General features: G+C 47.6%; 12 non-coding genes across 12 annotated transcripts; all 12 read left to right on the top strand.

Moving 5' to 3' along the window:
• Positions 1-160: 160 nt before the first annotated feature.
• Positions 161-351, top strand: LOC142731831 (U2 spliceosomal RNA). Its single transcript, XR_012879217.1, has one exon. It is a non-coding gene; the product is annotated as a U2 spliceosomal RNA (small nuclear RNA).
• Positions 352-1,663: 1,312 nt separating this feature from the next.
• LOC142731829 (U2 spliceosomal RNA) lies at positions 1,664-1,854 on the top strand. Its single transcript, XR_012879216.1, has one exon. It is a non-coding gene; the product is annotated as a U2 spliceosomal RNA (small nuclear RNA).
• A 1,280-nt stretch (positions 1,855-3,134) lies between these two features.
• LOC142731828 (U2 spliceosomal RNA) lies at positions 3,135-3,325 on the top strand. The gene has a single exon (XR_012879215.1). It is a non-coding gene; the product is annotated as a U2 spliceosomal RNA (small nuclear RNA).
• A 1,288-nt stretch (positions 3,326-4,613) lies between these two features.
• On the top strand, positions 4,614-4,804 carry LOC142731827 (U2 spliceosomal RNA). Its single transcript, XR_012879214.1, has one exon. It is a non-coding gene; the product is annotated as a U2 spliceosomal RNA (small nuclear RNA).
• Positions 4,805-6,092: 1,288 nt separating this feature from the next.
• LOC142731826 (U2 spliceosomal RNA) lies at positions 6,093-6,283 on the top strand. The gene has a single exon (XR_012879213.1). It is a non-coding gene; the product is annotated as a U2 spliceosomal RNA (small nuclear RNA).
• A 1,288-nt stretch (positions 6,284-7,571) lies between these two features.
• On the top strand, positions 7,572-7,762 carry LOC142731825 (U2 spliceosomal RNA). The gene has a single exon (XR_012879212.1). It is a non-coding gene; the product is annotated as a U2 spliceosomal RNA (small nuclear RNA).
• Positions 7,763-9,058: 1,296 nt separating this feature from the next.
• Positions 9,059-9,249, top strand: LOC142731824 (U2 spliceosomal RNA). Its single transcript, XR_012879211.1, has one exon. It is a non-coding gene; the product is annotated as a U2 spliceosomal RNA (small nuclear RNA).
• Positions 9,250-10,537: 1,288 nt separating this feature from the next.
• On the top strand, positions 10,538-10,728 carry LOC142731823 (U2 spliceosomal RNA). Its single transcript, XR_012879210.1, has one exon. It is a non-coding gene; the product is annotated as a U2 spliceosomal RNA (small nuclear RNA).
• A 1,296-nt stretch (positions 10,729-12,024) lies between these two features.
• LOC142731822 (U2 spliceosomal RNA) lies at positions 12,025-12,215 on the top strand. Its single transcript, XR_012879209.1, has one exon. It is a non-coding gene; the product is annotated as a U2 spliceosomal RNA (small nuclear RNA).
• A 1,296-nt stretch (positions 12,216-13,511) lies between these two features.
• LOC142731821 (U2 spliceosomal RNA) lies at positions 13,512-13,702 on the top strand. The gene has a single exon (XR_012879208.1). It is a non-coding gene; the product is annotated as a U2 spliceosomal RNA (small nuclear RNA).
• A 1,296-nt stretch (positions 13,703-14,998) lies between these two features.
• On the top strand, positions 14,999-15,189 carry LOC142731800 (U2 spliceosomal RNA). Its single transcript, XR_012879191.1, has one exon. It is a non-coding gene; the product is annotated as a U2 spliceosomal RNA (small nuclear RNA).
• A 1,276-nt stretch (positions 15,190-16,465) lies between these two features.
• On the top strand, positions 16,466-16,656 carry LOC142731799 (U2 spliceosomal RNA). The gene has a single exon (XR_012879190.1). It is a non-coding gene; the product is annotated as a U2 spliceosomal RNA (small nuclear RNA).
• Positions 16,657-17,207: the final 551 nt, after the last annotated feature.

Raw genomic sequence — 17,207 nt, 5'->3', positions numbered from 1 at the left:
TCCTGTCTGGCTTCCTCTCCGGCCTTTATTCACCTCCCGTGTAGCTGTGAGTGTGTGAGCCTGCAGGGCCCCATGGAATTGCCTAGAAGTAGGCTGAATCGCTGCAAGGGCTGAACAGCAGTATCGGGCAGGCTCGGGCAACGCGCGGCCCGTTCGGGTTATCGCTTCTCGGCCTTTTGGCTAAGATCAAGTGTAGTATCTGTTCTTATCAGTTTAATATCTGATACGTCCCCTATCTGGGGACCATATATTAAATGGATTTTTAGAACAGGGAGATGGAAATAGAGCTTGCTCTGTCCACTCCACGCATTGACCTGGTATTGCAGTATTTCCAGGACCGGTGCACCCTTTCCTTATGTGTTGACTAAAAGCAGATTCCAAAAGTGTTTTTTGTCTTTGCTATTGTTTCTGTCTTTCTGAAGGGATCTCCCCTTTTAATCCCATTATTTCAACACCTGTTGGACAATGCATGAGTGATAATGAGCTCATTGATTAAATGCAATTAATGAATAGATTGCCACCTCTTGTTGTGTGTCGTCTGTGTTTCTGTGTTTCCGGCATTTCACATTGGAACACCTCATTCACCTTCCTTGTCTTCTCTCCGCCCTCCCTTTTAGGTAAGTTAAAGAGCTGCACCTGAGCCAGCCACTGATTGATTGATTGATTGATTGATTGATTGATTGATTGATTGATTGATTGATTGATTGATTGATTGATTGATTGATGCAGCACAACAGTCAAATAGTGGAGTGGAGTAGGGGAACAGCAAACAGCCAATAAAGCAGCCCGCCCGCTCGCCTGCCCGCCACAATGGACCTACCTGTGTACACTAGATGGATGTGATGGAATGTACTGTCGTCCCTACATTTCAAGAAGAAGTAAGAATTGCAGTTGCAACAAAGCCTTGCTTGCCTACAAAGAGAGCAGCAATTTGGATTTGTTACTATGTTACCTAGAAGAATAACAAACTGTGCAAGGATGGAGGTTGTAGGAGCAAGGAGAAGTTGTCTGTAAAGTTGGAGGATGCCTATTTTCCATTTTGCAGTCCCTTGTCTCCCTCTTGTGGCCTCCTGGAGGCAACTAGCTGTGCAAAAAAAAGACAGCCTGGCGGCCGGCTGTTGCAGTGTTGCCCTCTCAGGCAACACTGAGTGACTGACTGAGCCTCACCGTCTTATATAAAGTTCAGACGGAACTTTGCACGTGTCATAGTGGAGCCCTCAGGATTCCAGAGCCAGCTTTCTGACATCATAATGGGGCCTCAGAGATAAAAGCCTGGGCCCAGGCAGTGTTGGTCAGTGCTGCTCAGCAGGCAGCACTGGACTGGACTGGATTACAGCTGATACAAGGTGTGAAGGAACAAGGGGTGGCTGTGGGCATGCACTTGCTGCCGCTGCCAGTGTTTATCTGCATGGCAGCAGGGCATTTGGGCGTTGCCAGGAAGGCGTTTTTATGTAGATTCCTCCTCTTTCAGCACTGCATTGTGGTGCAAGCAAAAGAAGCAAATCCTGTCTGGCTTCCTCTCCGGCCTTTATTCACCTCCCGTGTAGCTGTGAGTGTGTGAGCCTGCAGGGCCCCATGGAATTGCCTAGAAGTAGGCTGAATCGCTGCAAGGGCTGAACAGCAGTATCGGGCAGGCTCGGGCAACGCGCGGCCCGTTCGGGTTATCGCTTCTCGGCCTTTTGGCTAAGATCAAGTGTAGTATCTGTTCTTATCAGTTTAATATCTGATACGTCCCCTATCTGGGGACCATATATTAAATGGATTTTTAGAACAGGGAGATGGAAATAGAGCTTGCTCTGTCCACTCCACGCATTGACCTGGTATTGCAGTATTTCCAGGACCGGTGCACCCTTTCCTTATGTGTTGACTAAAAGCAGATTCCAAAAGTGTTTTTTGTCTTTGCTATTGTTTCTGTCTTTCTGAAGGGATCTCCCCTTTTAATCCCATTATTTCAACACCTGTTGGACAATGCATGAGTGATAATGAGCTCATTGATTAAATGCAATTAATGAATAGATTGCCACCTCTTGTTGTGTGTCGTCTGTGTTTCTGTGTTTCCGGCATTTCACATTGGAACACCTCATTCACCTTCCTTGTCTTCTCTCCGCCCTCCCTTTTAGGTAAGTTAAAGAGCTGCACCTGAGCCAGCCACTGATTGATTGATTGATTGATTGATTGATTGATTGATTGATTGATGCAGCACAACAGTCAAATAGTGGAGTGGAGTAGGGGAACAGCAAACAGCCAATAAAGCAGCCCGCCCGCTCGCCTGCCCGCCACAATGGACCTACCTGTGTACACTAGATGGATGTGATGGAATGTACTGTCGTCCCTACATTTCAAGAAGAAGTAAGAATTGCAGTTGCAACAAAGCCTTGCTTGCCTACAAAGAGAGCAGCAATTTGGATTTGTTACTATGTTACCTAGAAGAATAACAAACTGTGCAAGGATGGAGGTTGTAGGAGCAAGGAGAAGTTGTCTGTAAAGTTGGTGGATGCCTATTTTCCATTTTGCAGTCCCTTGTCTCCCTCTTGTGGCCTCCTGGAGGCAACTAGCTGTGCAAAAAAAAGACAGCCTGGCGGCCGGCTGTTGCAGTGTTGCCCTCTCAGGCAACACTGAGTGACTGACTGAGCCTCACCGTCTTATATAAAGTTCAGACGGAACTTTGCACGTGTCATAGTGGAGCCCTCAGGATTCCAGAGCCAGCTTTCTGACATCATAATGGGGCCTCAGAGATAAAAGCCTGGGCCCAGGCAGTGTTGGTCAGTGCTGCTCAGCAGGCAGCACTGGACTGGACTGGATTACAGCTGATACAAGGTGTGAAGGAACAAGGGGTGGCTGTGGGCATGCACTTGCTGCCGCTGCCAGTGTTTATCTGCATGGCAGCAGGGCATTTGGGCGTTGCCAGGAAGGCGTTTTTATGTAGATTCCTCCTCTTTCAGCACTGCATTGTGGTGCAAGCAAAAGAAGCAAATCCTGTCTGGCTTCCTCTCCGGCCTTTATTCACCTCCCGTGTAGCTGTGAGTGTGTGAGCCTGCAGGGCCCCATGGAATTGCCTAGAAGTAGGCTGAATCGCTGCAAGGGCTGAACAGCAGTATCGGGCAGGTTCGGGCAACGCGCGGCCCGTTCGGGTTATCGCTTCTCGGCCTTTTGGCTAAGATCAAGTGTAGTATCTGTTCTTATCAGTTTAATATCTGATACGTCCCCTATCTGGGGACCATATATTAAATGGATTTTTAGAACAGGGAGATGGAAATAGAGCTTGCTCTGTCCACTCCACGCATTGACCTGGTATTGCAGTATTTCCAGGACCGGTGCACCCTTTCCTTATATGTTGACTAAAAGCAGATTCCAAAAGTGTTTTTTGTCTTTGCTATTGTTTCTGTCTTTCTGAAGGGATCTCCCCTTTTAATCCCATTATTTCAACACCTGTTGGACAATGCATGAGTGATAATGAGCTCATTGATTAAATGCAATTAATGAATAGATTGCCACCTCTTGTTGTGTGTCGTCTGTGTTTCTGTGTTTCCGGCATTTCACATTGGAACACCTCATTCACCTTCCTTGTCTTCTCTCCGCCCTCCCTTTTAGGTAAGTTAAAGAGCTGCACCTGAGCCAGCCACTGATTGATTGATTGATTGATTGATTGATTGATTGATTGATTGATTGATTGATGCAGCACAACAGTCAAATAGTGGAGTGGAGTAGGGGAACAGCAAACAGCCAATAAAGCAGCCCGCCCGCTCGCCTGCCCGCCACAATGGACCTACCTGTGTACACTAGATGGATGTGATGGAATGTACTGTCGTCCCTACATTTCAAGAAGAAGTAAGAATTGCAGTTGCAACAAAGCCTTGCTTGCCTACAAAGAGAGCAGCAATTTGGATTTGTTACTATGTTACCTAGAAGAATAACAAACTGTGCAAGGATGGAGGTTGTAGGAGCAAGGAGAAGTTGTCTGTAAAGTTGGTGGATGCCTATTTTCCATTTTGCAGTCCCTTGTCTCCCTCTTGTGGCCTCCTGGAGGCAACTAGCTGTGCAAAAAAAAGACAGCCTGGCGGCCGGCTGTTGCAGTGTTGCCCTCTCAGGCAACACTGAGTGACTGACTGAGCCTCACCGTCTTATATAAAGTTCAGACGGAACTTTGCACGTGTCATAGTGGAGCCCTCAGGATTCCAGAGCCAGCTTTCTGACATCATAATGGGGCCTCAGAGATAAAAGCCTGGGCCCAGGCAGTGTTGGTCAGTGCTGCTCAGCAGGCAGCACTGGACTGGACTGGATTACAGCTGATACAAGGTGTGAAGGAACAAGGGGTGGCTGTGGGCATGCACTTGCTGCCGCTGCCAGTGTTTATCTGCATGGCAGCAGGGCATTTGGGCGTTGCCAGGAAGGCGTTTTTATGTAGATTCCTCCTCTTTCAGCACTGCATTGTGGTGCAAGCAAAAGAAGCAAATCCTGTCTGGCTTCCTCTCCGGCCTTTATTCACCTCCCGTGTAGCTGTGAGTGTGTGAGCCTGCAGGGCCCCATGGAATTGCCTAGAAGTAGGCTGAATCGCTGCAAGGGCTGAACAGCAGTATCGGGCAGGCTCGGGCAACGCGCGGCCCGTTCGGGTTATCGCTTCTCGGCCTTTTGGCTAAGATCAAGTGTAGTATCTGTTCTTATCAGTTTAATATCTGATACGTCCCCTATCTGGGGACCATATATTAAATGGATTTTTAGAACAGGGAGATGGAAATAGAGCTTGCTCTGTCCACTCCACGCATTGACCTGGTATTGCAGTATTTCCAGGACCGGTGCACCCTTTCCTTATGTGTTGACTAAAAGCAGATTCCAAAAGTGTTTTTTGTCTTTGCTATTGTTTCTGTCTTTCTGAAGGGATCTCCCCTTTTAATCCCATTATTTCAACACCTGTTGGACAATGCATGAGTGATAATGAGCTCATTGATTAACTGCAATTAATGAATAGATTGCCACCTCTTGTTGTGTGTCGTCTGTGTTTCTGTGTTTCCGGCATTTCACATTGGAACACCTCATTCACCTTCCTTGTCTTCTCTCCGCCCTCCCTTTTAGGTAAGTTAAAGAGCTGCACCTGAGCCAGCCACTGATTGATTGATTGATTGATTGATTGATTGATTGATTGATTGATTGATTGATGCAGCACAACAGTCAAATAGTGGAGTGGAGTAGGGGAACAGCAAACAGCCAATAAAGCAGCCCGCCCGCTCGCCTGCCCGCCACAATGGACCTACCTGTGTACACTAGATGGATGTGATGGAATGTACTGTCGTCCCTACATTTCAAGAAGAAGTAAGAATTGCAGTTGCAACAAAGCCTTGCTTGCCTACAAAGAGAGCAGCAATTTGGATTTGTTACTATGTTACCTAGAAGAATAACAAACTGTGCAAGGATGGAGGTTGTAGGAGCAAGGAGAAGTTGTCTGTAAAGTTGGTGGATGCCTATTTTCCATTTTGCAGTCCCTTGTCTCCATCTTGTGGCCTCCTGGAGGCAACTAGCTGTGCAAAAAAAAGACAGCCTGGCGGCCGGCTGTTGCAGTGTTGCCCTCTCAGGCAACACTGAGTGACTGACTGAGCCTCACCGTCTTATATAAAGTTCAGACGGAACTTTGCACGTGTCATAGTGGAGCCCTCAGGATTCCAGAGCCAGCTTTCTGACATCATAATGGGGCCTCAGAGATAAAAGCCTGGGCCCAGGCAGTGTTGGTCAGTGCTGCTCAGCAGGCAGCACTGGACTGGACTGGATTACAGCTGATACAAGGTGTGAAGGAACAAGGGGTGGCTGTGGGCATGCACTTGCTGCCGCTGCCAGTGTTTATCTGCATGGCAGCAGGGCATTTGGGCGTTGCCAGGAAGGCGTTTTTATGTAGATTCCTCCTCTTTCAGCACTGCATTGTGGTGCAAGCAAAAGAAGCAAATCCTGTCTGGCTTCCTCTCCGGCCTTTATTCACCTCCCGTGTAGCTGTGAGTGTGTGAGCCTGCAGGGCCCCATGGAATTGCCTAGAAGTAGGCTGAATCGCTGCAAGGGCTGAACAGCAGTATCGGGTAGGCTCGGGCAACGCGCGGCCCGTTCGGGTTATCGCTTCTCGGCCTTTTGGCTAAGATCAAGTGTAGTATCTGTTCTTATCAGTTTAATATCTGATACGTCCCCTATCTGGGGACCATATATTAAATGGATTTTTAGAACAGGGAGATGGAAATAGAGCTTGCTCTGTCCACTCCACGCATTGACCTGGTATTGCAGTATTTCCAGGACCGGTGCACCCTTTCCTTATGTGTTGACTAAAAGCAGATTCCAAAAGTGTTTTTTGTCTTTGCTATTGTTTCTGTCTTTCTGAAGGGATCTCCCCTTTTAATCCCATTATTTCAACACCTGTTGGACAATGCATGAGTGATAATGAGCTCATTGATTAAATGCAATTAATGAATAGATTGCCACCTCTTGTTGTGTGTCGTCTGTGTTTCTGTGTTTCCGGCATTTCACATTGGAACACCTCATTCACCTTCCTTGTCTTCTCTCCGCCCTCCCTTTTAGGTAAGTTAAAGAGCTGCACCTGAGCCAGCCACTGATTGATTGATTGATTGATTGATTGATTGATTGATTGATTGATTGATTGATGCAGCACAACAGTCAAATAGTGGAGTGGAGTAGGGGAACAGCAAACAGCCAATAAAGCAGCCCGCCCGCTCGCCTGCCCGCCACAATGGACCTACCTGTGTACACTAGATGGATGTGATGGAATGTACTGTCGTCCCTACATTTCAAGAAGAAGTAAGAATTGCAGTTGCAACAAAGCCTTGCTTGCCTACAAAGAGAGCAGCAATTTGGATTTGTTACTATGTTACCTAGAAGAATAACAAACTGTGCAAGGATGGAGGTTGTAGGAGCAAGGAGAAGTTGTCTGTAAAGTTGGTGGATGCCTATTTTCCATTTTGCAGTCCCTTGTCTCCCTCTTGTGGCCTCCTGGAGGCAACTAGCTGTGCAAAAAAAAGACAGCCTGGCGGCCGGCTGTTGCAGTGTTGCCCTCTCAGGCAACACTGAGTGACTGACTGAGCCTCACCGTCTTATATAAAGTTCAGACGGAACTTTGCACGTGTCATAGTGGAGCCCTCAGGATTCCAGAGCCAGCTTTCTGACATCATAATGGGGCCTCAGAGATAAAAGCCTGGGCCCAGGCAGTGTTGGTCAGTGCTGCTCAGCAGGCAGCACTGGACTGGACTGGATTACAGCTGATACAAGGTGTGAAGGAACAAGGGGTGGCTGTGGGCATGCACTTGCTGCCGCTGCCAGTGTTTATCTGCATGGCAGCAGGGCATTTGGGCGTTGCCAGGAAGGCGTTTTTATGTAGATTCCTCCTCTTTCAGCACTGCATTGTGGTGCAAGCAAAAGAAGCAAATCCTGTCTGGCTTCCTCTCCGGCCTTTATTCACCTCCCGTGTAGCTGTGAGTGTGTGAGCCTGCAGGGCCCCATGGAATTGCCTAGAAGTAGGCTGAATCGCTGCAAGGGCTGAACAGCAGTATCGGGCAGGCTCGGGCAACGCGCGGCCCGTTCGGGTTATCGCTTCTCGGCCTTTTGGCTAAGATCAAGTGTAGTATCTGTTCTTATCAGTTTAATATCTGATACGTCCCCTATCTGGGGACCATATATTAAATGGATTTTTAGAACAGGGAGATGGAAATAGAGCTTGCTCTGTCCACTCCACGCATTGACCTGGTATTGCAGTATTTCCAGGACCGGTGCACCCTTTCCTTATGTGTTGACTAAAAGCAGATTCCAAAAGTGTTTTTTGTCTTTGCTATTGTTTCTGTCTTTCTGAAGGGATCTCCCCTTTTAATCCCATTATTTCAACACCTGTTGGACAATGCATGAGTGATAATGAGCTCATTGATTAAATGCAATTAATGAATAGATTGCCACCTCTTGTTGTGTGTCGTCTGTGTTTCTGTGTTTCCGGCATTTCACATTGGAACACCTCATTCACCTTCCTTGTCTTCTCTCCGCCCTCCCTTTTAGGTAAGTTAAAGAGCTGCACCTGAGCCAGCCACTGATTGATTGATTGATTGATTGATTGATTGATTGATTGATTGATTGATTGATTGATTGATGCAGCACAACAGTCAAATAGTGGAGTGGAGTAGGGGAACAGCAAACAGCCAATAAAGCAGCCCGCCCGCTCGCCTGCCCGCCACAATGGACCTACCTGTGTACACTAGATGGATGTGATGGAATGTACTGTCGTCCCTACATTTCAAGAAGAAGTAAGAATTGCAGTTGCAACAAAGCCTTGCTTGCCTACAAAGAGAGCAGCAATTTGGATTTGTTACTATGTTACCTAGAAGAATAACAAACTGTGCAAGGATGGAGGTTGTAGGAGCAAGGAGAAGTTGTCTGTAAAGTTGGTGGATGCCTATTTTCCATTTTGCAGTCCCTTGTCTCCCTCTTGTGGCCTCCTGGAGGCAACTAGCTGTGCAAAAAAAAGACAGCCTGGCGGCCGGCTGTTGCAGTGTTGCCCTCTCAGGCAACACTGAGTGACTGACTGAGCCTCACCGTCTTATATAAAGTTCAGACGGAACTTTGCACGTGTCATAGTGGAGCCCTCAGGATTCCAGAGCCAGCTTTCTGACATCATAATGGGGCCTCAGAGATAAAAGCCTGGGCCCAGGCAGTGTTGGTCAGTGCTGCTCAGCAGGCAGCACTGGACTGGACTGGATTACAGCTGATACAAGGTGTGAAGGAACAAGGGGTGGCTGTGGGCATGCACTTGCTGCCGCTGCCAGTGTTTATCTGCATGGCAGCAGGGCATTTGGGCGTTGCCAGGAAGGCGTTTTTATGTAGATTCCTCCTCTTTCAGCACTGCATTGTGGTGCAAGCAAAAGAAGCAAATCCTGTCTGGCTTCCTCTCCGGCCTTTATTCACCTCCCGTGTAGCTGTGAGTGTGTGAGCCTGCAGGGCCCCATGGAATTGCCTAGAAGTAGGCTGAATCGCTGCAAGGGCTGAACAGCAGTATCGGGCAGGCTCGGGCAACGCGCGGCCCGTTCGGGTTATCGCTTCTCGGCCTTTTGGCTAAGATCAAGTGTAGTATCTGTTCTTATCAGTTTAATATCTGATACGTCCCCTATCTGGGGACCATATATTAAATGGATTTTTAGAACAGGGAGATGGAAATAGAGCTTGCTCTGTCCACTCCACGCATTGACCTGGTATTGCAGTATTTCCAGGACCGGTGCACCCTTTCCTTATGTGTTGACTAAAAGCAGATTCCAAAAGTGTTTTTTGTCTTTGCTATTGTTTCTGTCTTTCTGAAGGGATCTCCCCTTTTAATCCCATTATTTCAACACCTGTTGGACAATGCATGAGTGATAATGAGCTCATTGATTAAATGCAATTAATGAATAGATTGCCACCTCTTGTTGTGTGTCGTCTGTGTTTCTGTGTTTCCGGCATTTCACATTGGAACACCTCATTCACCTTCCTTGTCTTCTCTCCGCCCTCCCTTTTAGGTAAGTTAAAGAGCTGCACCTGAGCCAGCCACTGATTGATTGATTGATTGATTGATTGATTGATTGATTGATTGATTGATTGATGCAGCACAACAGTCAAATAGTGGAGTGGAGTAGGGGAACAGCAAACAGCCAATAAAGCAGCCCGCCCGCTCGCCTGCCCGCCACAATGGACCTACCTGTGTACACTAGATGGATGTGATGGAATGTACTGTCGTCCCTACATTTCAAGAAGAAGTAAGAATTGCAGTTGCAACAAAGCCTTGCTTGCCTACAAAGAGAGCAGCAATTTGGATTTGTTACTATGTTACCTAGAAGAATAACAAACTGTGCAAGGATGGAGGTTGTAGGAGCAAGGAGAAGTTGTCTGTAAAGTTGGTGGATGCCTATTTTCCATTTTGCAGTCCCTTGTCTCCCTCTTGTGGCCTCCTGGAGGCAACTAGCTGTGCAAAAAAAAGAAAGCCTGGCGGCCGGCTGTTGCAGTGTTGCCCTCTCAGGCAACACTGAGTGACTGACTGAGCCTCACCGTCTTATATAAAGTTCAGACGGAACTTTGCACGTGTCATAGTGGAGCCCTCAGGATTCCAGAGCCAGCTTTCTGACATCATAATGGGGCCTCAGAGATAAAAGCCTGGGCCCAGGCAGTGTTGGTCAGTGCTGCTCAGCAGGCAGCACTGGACTGGACTGGATTACAGCTGATACAAGGTGTGAAGGAACAAGGGGTGGCTGTGGGCATGCACTTGCTGCCGCTGCCAGTGTTTATCTGCATGGCAGCAGGGCATTTGGGCGTTGCCAGGAAGGCGTTTTTATGTAGATTCCTCCTCTTTCAGCACTGCATTGTGGTGCAAGCAAAAGAAGCAAATCCTGTCTGGCTTCCTCTCCGGCCTTTATTCACCTCCCGTGTAGCTGTGAGTGTGTGAGCCTGCAGGGCCCCATGGAATTGCCTAGAAGTAGGCTGAATCGCTGCAAGGGCTGAACAGCAGTATCGGGCAGGCTCGGGCAACGCGCGGCCCGTTCGGGTTATCGCTTCTCGGCCTTTTGGCTAAGATCAAGTGTAGTATCTGTTCTTATCAGTTTAATATCTGATACGTCCCCTATCTGGGGACCATATATTAAATGGATTTTTAGAACAGGGAGATGGAAATAGAGCTTGCTCTGTCCACTCCACGCATTGACCTGGTATTGCAGTATTTCCAGGACCGGTGCACCCTTTCCTTATGTGTTGACTAAAAGCAGATTCCAAAAGTGTTTTTTGTCTTTGCTATTGTTTCTGTCTTTCTGAAGGGATCTCCCCTTTTAATCCCATTATTTCAACACCTGTTGGACAATGCATGAGTGATAATGAGCTCATTGATTAAATGCAATTAATGAATAGATTGCCACCTCTTGTTGTGTGTCGTCTGTGTTTCTGTGTTTCCGGCATTTCACATTGGAACACCTCATTCACCTTCCTTGTCTTCTCTCCGCCCTCCCTTTTAGGTAAGTTAAAGAGCTGCACCTGAGCCAGCCACTGATTGATTGATTGATTGATTGATTGATTGATTGATTGATTGATTGATTGATTGATTGATGCAGCACAACAGTCAAATAGTGGAGTGGAGTAGGGGAACAGCAAACAGCCAATAAAGCAGCCCGCCCGCTCGCCTGCCCGCCACAATGGACCTACCTGTGTACACTAGATGGATGTGATGGAATGTACTGTCGTCCCTACATTTCAAGAAGAAGTAAGAATTGCAGTTGCAACAAAGCCTTGATTGCCTACAAAGAGAGCAGCAATTTGGATTTGTTACTATGTTACCTAGAAGAATAACAAACTGTGCAAGGATGGAGGTTGTAGGAGCAAGGAGAAGTTGTCTGTAAAGTTGGTGGATGCCTATTTTCCATTTTGCAGTCCCTTGTCTCCCTCTTGTGGCCTCCTGGAGGCAACTAGCTGTGCAAAAAAAAGACAGCCTGGCGGCCGGCTGTTGCAGTGTTGCCCTCTCAGGCAACACTGAGTGACTGACTGAGCCTCACCGTCTTATATAAAGTTCAGACGGAACTTTGCACGTGTCATAGTGGAGCCCTCAGGATTCCAGAGCCAGCTTTCTGACATCATAATGGGGCCTCAGAGATAAAAGCCTGGGCCCAGGCAGTGTTGGTCAGTGCTGCTCAGCAGGCAGCACTGGACTGGACTGGATTACAGCTGATACAAGGTGTGAAGGAACAAGGGGTGGCTGTGGGCATGCACTTGCTGCCGCTGCCAGTGTTTATCTGCATGGCAGCAGGGCATTTGGGCGTTGCCAGGAAGGCGTTTTTATGTAGATTCCTCCTCTTTCAGCACTGCATTGTGGTGCAAGCAAAAGAAGCAAATCCTGTCTGGCTTCCTCTCCGGCCTTTATTCACCTCCCGTGTAGCTGTGAGTGTGTGAGCCTGCAGGGCCCCATGGAATTGCCTAGAAGTAGGCTGAATCGCTGCAAGTGCTGAACAGCAGTATCGGGCAGGCTCGGGCAACGCGCGGCCCGTTCGGGTTATCGCTTCTCGGCCTTTTGGCTAAGATCAAGTGTAGTATCTGTTCTTATCAGTTTAATATCTGATACGTCCCCTATCTGGGGACCATATATTAAATGGATTTTTAGAACAGGGAGATGGAAATAGAGCTTGCTCTGTCCACTCCACGCATTGACCTGGTATTGCAGTATTTCCAGGACCGGTGCACCCTTTCCTTATGTGTTGACTAAAAGCAGATTCCAAAAGTGTTTTTTGTCTTTGCTATTGTTTCTGTCTTTCTGAAGGGATCTCCCCTTTTAATCCCATTATTTCAACACCTGTTGGACAATGCATGAGTGATAATGAGCTCATTGATTAAATGCAATTAATGAATAGATTGCCACCTCTTGTTGTGTGTCGTCTGTGTTTCTGTGTTTCCGGCATTTCACATTGGAACACCTCATTCACCTTCCTTGTCTTCTCTCCGCCCTCCCTTTTAGGTAAGTTAAAGAGCTGCACCTGAGCCAGCCACTGATTGATTGATTGATTGATTGATTGATTGATTGATTGATTGATTGATTGATTGATTGATGCAGCACAACAGTCAAATAGTGGAGTGGAGTAGGGGAACAGCAAACAGCCAATAAAGCAGCCCGCCCGCTCGCCTGCCCGCCACAATGGACCTACCTGTGTACACTAGATGGATGTGATGGAATGTACTGTCGTCCCTACATTTCAAGAAGAAGTAAGAATTGCAGTTGCAACAAAGCCTTGCTTGCCTACAAAGAGAGCAGCAATTTGGATTTGTTACTATGTTACCTAGAAGAATAACAAACTGTGCAAGGATGGAGGTTGTAGGAGCAAGGAGAAGTTGTCTGTAAAGTTGGTGGATGCCTATTTTCCATTTTGCAGTCCCTTGTCTCCCTCTTGTGGCCTCCTGGAGGCAACTAGCTGTGCAAAAAAAAGACAGCCTGGCGGCCGGCTGTTGCAGTGTTGCCCTCTCAGGCAACACTGAGTGACTGACTGAGCCTCACCGTCTTATATAAAGTTCAGACGGAACTTTGCACGTGTCATAGTGGAGCCCTCAGGATTCCAGAGCCAGCTTTCTGACATCATAATGGGGCCTCAGAGATAAAAGCCTGGGCCCAGGCAGTGTTGGTCAGTGCTGCTCAGCAGGCAGCACTGGACTGGACTGGATTACAGCTGATACAAGGTGTGAAGGAACAAGGGGTGGCTGTGGGCATGCACTTGCTGCCGCTGCCAGTGTTTATCTGCATGGCAGCAGGGCATTTGGGCGTTGCCAGGAAGGCGTTTTTATGTAGATTCCTCCTCTTTCAGCACTGCATTGTGGTGCAAGCAAAAGAAGCAAATCCTGTCTGGCTTCCTCTCCGGCCTTTATTCACCTCCCGTGTAGCTGTGAGTGTGTGAGCCTGCAGGGCCCCATGGAATTGCCTAGAAGTAGGCTGAATCGCTGCAAGGGCTGAACAGCAGTATCGGGCAGGCTCGGGCAACGCGCGGCCCGTTCGGGTTATCGCTTCTCGGCCTTTTGGCTAAGATCAAGTGTAGTATCTGTTCTTATCAGTTTAATATCTGATACGTCCCCTATCTGGGGACCATATATTAAATGGATTTTTAGAACAGGGAGATGGAAATAGAGCTTGCTCTGTCCACTCCACGCATTGACCTGGTATTGCAGTATTTCCAGGACCGGTGCACCCTTTCCTTATGTGTTGACTAAAAGCAGATTCCAAAAGTGTTTTTTGTCTTTGCTATTGTTTCTGTCTTTCTGAAGGGATCTCCCCTTTTAATCCCATTATTTCAACACCTGTTGGACAATGCATGAGTGATAATGAGCTCATTGATTAAATGCAATTAATGAATAGATTGCCACCTCTTGTTGTGTGTCGTCTGTGTTTCTGTGTTTCCGGCATTTCACATTGGAACACCTCATTCACCTTCCTTGTCTTCTCTCCGCCCTCCCTTTTAGGTAAGTTAAAGAGCTGCACCTGAGCCAGCCACTGATTGATTGATTGATTGATTGATTGATTGATTGATTGATTGATTGATTGATTGATTGATGCAGCACAACAGTCAAATAGTGGAGTGGAGTAGGGGAACAGCAAACAGCCAATAAAGCAGCCCGCCCGCTCGCCTGCCCGCCACAATGGACCTACCTGTGTACACTAGATGGATGTGATGGAATGTACTGTCGTCCCTACATTTCAAGAAGAAGTAAGAATTGCAGTTGCAACAAAGCCTTGATTGCCTACAAAGAGAGCAGCAATTTGGATTTGTTACTATGTTACCTAGAAGAATAACAAACTGTGCAAGGATGGAGGTTGTAGGAGCAAGGAGAAGTTGTCTGTAAAGTTGGTGGATGCCTATTTTCCATTTTGCAGTCCCTTGTCTCCCTCTTGTGGCCTCCTGGAGGCAACTAGCTGTGCAAAAAAAAGACAGCCTGGCGGCCGGCTGTTGCAGTGTTGCCCTCTCAGGCAACACTGAGTGACTGACTGAGCCTCACCGTCTTATATAAAGTTCAGACGGAACTTTGCACGTGTCATAGTGGAGCCCTCAGGATTCCAGAGCCAGCTTTCTGACATCATAATGGGGCCTCAGAGATAAAAGCCTGGGCCCAGGCAGTGTTGGTCAGTGCTGCTCAGCAGGCAGCACTGGACTGGACTGGATTACAGCTGATACAAGGTGTGAAGGAACAAGGGGTGGCTGTGGGCATGCACTTGCTGCCGCTGCCAGTGTTTATCTGCATGGCAGCAGGGCATTTGGGCGTTGCCAGGAAGGCGTTTTTATGTAGATTCCTCCTCTTTCAGCACTGCATTGTGGTGCAAGCAAAAGAAGCAAATCCTGTCTGGCTTCCTCTCCGGCCTTTATTCACCTCCCGTGTAGCTGTGAGTGTGTGAGCCTGCAGGGCCCCATGGAATTGCCTAGAAGTAGGCTGAATCGCTGCAAGGGCTGAACAGCAGTATCGGGCAGGCTCGGGCAACGCGCGGCCCGTTCAGGTTATCGCTTCTCGGCCTTTTGGCTAAGATCAAGTGTAGTATCTGTTCTTATCAGTTTAATATCTGATACGTCCCCTATCCGGGGACCATATATTAAATGGATTTTTAGAACAGGGAGATGGAAATAGAGCTTGCTCTGTCCACTCCACGCATTGACCTGGTATTGCAGTATTTCCAGGACCGGTGCACCCTTTCCTTATGTGTTGACTAAAAGCAGATTCCAAAAGTGTTTTTTGTCTTTGCTATTGTTTCTGTCTTTCTGAAGGGATCTCCCCTTTTAATCCCATTATTTCAACACCTGTTGGACAATGCATGAGTGATAATGAGCTCATTGATTAAATGCAATTAATGAATAGATTGCCACCTCTTGTTGTGTGTCGTCTGTGTTTCTGTGTTTCCGGCATTTCACATTGGAACACCTCATTCACCTTCCTTGTCTTCTCTCCGCCCTCCCTTTTAGGTAAGTTAAAGAGCTGCACCTGAGCCAGCCACTGATTGATTGATTGATTGATTGATTGATTGATTGATTGATGCAGCACAACAGTCAAATAGTGGAGTGGAGTAGGGGAACAGCAAACAGCCAATAAAGCAGCCCGCCCGCTCGCCTGCCCGCCACAATGGACCTACCTGTGTACACTAGATGGATGTGATGGAATGTACTGTCGTCCCTACATTTCAAGAAGAAGTAAGAATTGCAGTTGCAACAAAGCCTTGCTTGCCTACAAAGAGAGCAGCAATTTGGATTTGTTACTATGTTACCTAGAAGAATAACAAACTGTGCAAGGATGGAGGTTGTAGGAGCAAGGAGAAGTTGTCTGTAAAGTTGGTGGATGCCTATTTTCCATTTTGCAGTCCCTTGTCTCCCTCTTGTGGCCTCCTGGAGGCAACTAGCTGTGCAAAAAAAAGACAGCCTGGCGGCCGGCTGTTGCAGTGTTGCCCTCTCAGGCAACACTGAGTGACTGACTGAGCCTCACCGTCTTATATAAAGTTCAGACGGAACGTTGCACGTGTCATAGTGGAGCCCTCAGGATTCCAGAGCCAGCTTTCTGACATCATAATGGGGCCTCAGAGATAAAAGCCTGGGCCCAGGCAGTGTTGGTCAGTGCTGCTCAGCAGGCAGCACTGGACTGGACTGGATTACAGCTGATACAAGGTGTGAAGGAACAAGGGGTGGCTGTGGGCATGCACTTGCTGCCGCTGCCAGTGTTTATCTGCATGGCAGCAGGGCATTTGGGCGTTGCCAGGAAGGCGTTTTTATGTAGATTCCTCCTCTTTCAGCACTGCATTGTGGTGCAAGCAAAAGAAGCAAATCCTGTCTGGCTTCCTCTCCGGCCTTTATTCACCTCCCGTGTAGCTGTGAGTGTGTGAGCCTGCAGGGCCCCATGGAATTGCCTAGAAGTAGGCTGAATCGCTGCAAGGGCTGAACAGCAGTATCGGGCAGGCTCGGGCAACGCGCGGCCCGTTCGGGTTATCGCTTCTCGGCCTTTTGGCTAAGATCAAGTGTAGTATCTGTTCTTATCAGTTTAATATCTGATACGTCCCCTATCCGGGGACCATATATTAAATGGATTTTTAGAACAGGGAGATGGAAATAGAGCTTGCTCTGTCCACTCCACGCATTGACCTGGTATTGCAGTATTTCCAGGACCGGTGCACCCTTTCCTTATGTGTTGACTAAAAGCAGATTCCAAAAGTGTTTTTTGTCTTTGCTATTGTTTCTGTCTTTCTGAAGGGATCTCCCCTTTTAATCCCATTATTTCAACACCTGTTGGACAATGCATGAGTGATAATGAGCTCATTGATTAAATGCAATTAATGAATAGATTGCCACCTCTTGTTGTGTGTCGTCTGTGTTTCTGTGTTTCCGGCATTTCACATTGGAACACCTCATTCACCTTCCTTGTCTTCTCTCCGCCCTCCCTTTTAGGTAAGTTAAAGAGCTGCACCTGAGCCAGCCACTGATTGATTGATTGATTGATTGATTGATTGATTGATTGATTGATGCAGCACAACAGTCAAATAGTGGAGTGGAGTAGGGGAACAGCAAACAGCCAATAAAGCAGCCCGCCCGCTCGCCTGCCCGCCACAATGGACCTACCTGTGTACACTAGATGGATGTGATGGAATGTACTGTCGTCCCTACATTTCAAGAAGAAGTAAGAATTGCAGTTGCAACAAAGCCTTGCTTGCCTACAAAGAGAGCAGCAATTTG

Source organism: Rhinoderma darwinii, unplaced genomic scaffold (genome assembly GCF_050947455.1).
Source record: "Rhinoderma darwinii isolate aRhiDar2 unplaced genomic scaffold, aRhiDar2.hap1 Scaffold_874, whole genome shotgun sequence".
In the NCBI taxonomy this organism is placed as follows: Eukaryota; Metazoa; Chordata; class Amphibia; order Anura; family Rhinodermatidae; genus Rhinoderma; species Rhinoderma darwinii.
Note: the sequence above shows the minus strand (reverse complement) of the source record. Positions and strands in the feature narration are given on the sequence as shown.